Raw genomic sequence first — 451 nt, forward strand, 5'->3', positions numbered from 1 at the left:
CGGACAGCGCCCTGCCCACAGGCTGCCCTGGGTCGGTGCCCGGTGTCCGACTGCGCGTAGGCGGCCCGGCCTCGGCCTCCAGGTCCCAAGACGCCCTTGCTCCAAATCCCCAAGACTCCACACGGAGGAGCCAGGAGGTGAGACAGGGCAGCCGAGGCAGGAGGGACTCGTCTTCCCCACTTCTCCTCCAGGGGTTTAGGACGTCGGATTCTAAGAGGACGTTCACCCTTCGCTTCACCCACTGGATACAACCTGGCGCCACGTGCAGGCAGAGGGCCCGGAGCAGAGGCGCACCTCCGAGCGGTGGGTATGGGGCAAGCCGGACAGAGGTCCCCTGGGAGCCCTGGCAGGTGTTACAGAGGTCTCCTGGGAGCCCGGGCAGGTGTTCCTGCAAAGTCCCCGAGGCTACTCCACGAGTAGCGCGTGCGCTCTCTCCCTCCGTCCTCTTTCC

At 66.7% G+C, this 451-nt stretch overlaps 1 long non-coding RNA gene across 1 annotated transcript in view; it reads left to right on the top strand.

Moving 5' to 3' along the window:
• Positions 1 to 216: 216 nt before the first annotated feature.
• Positions 217 to 451, top strand: part of LOC102482825 (uncharacterized) — a 6089-nt gene continuing 5854 nt past the window's right edge. The window contains exon 1 of the long non-coding RNA XR_335206.2: positions 217 to 303. This is a non-coding gene — a long non-coding RNA (uncharacterized LOC102482825). The remainder of the gene's footprint in view (positions 304 to 451) is intronic.

Source organism: Tupaia chinensis, unplaced genomic scaffold, assembly GCF_000334495.1.
Source record: "Tupaia chinensis unplaced genomic scaffold, TupChi_1.0 Scaffold000359_1, whole genome shotgun sequence".
NCBI classification, from domain to species: domain Eukaryota; kingdom Metazoa; phylum Chordata; class Mammalia; order Scandentia; family Tupaiidae; genus Tupaia; species Tupaia belangeri.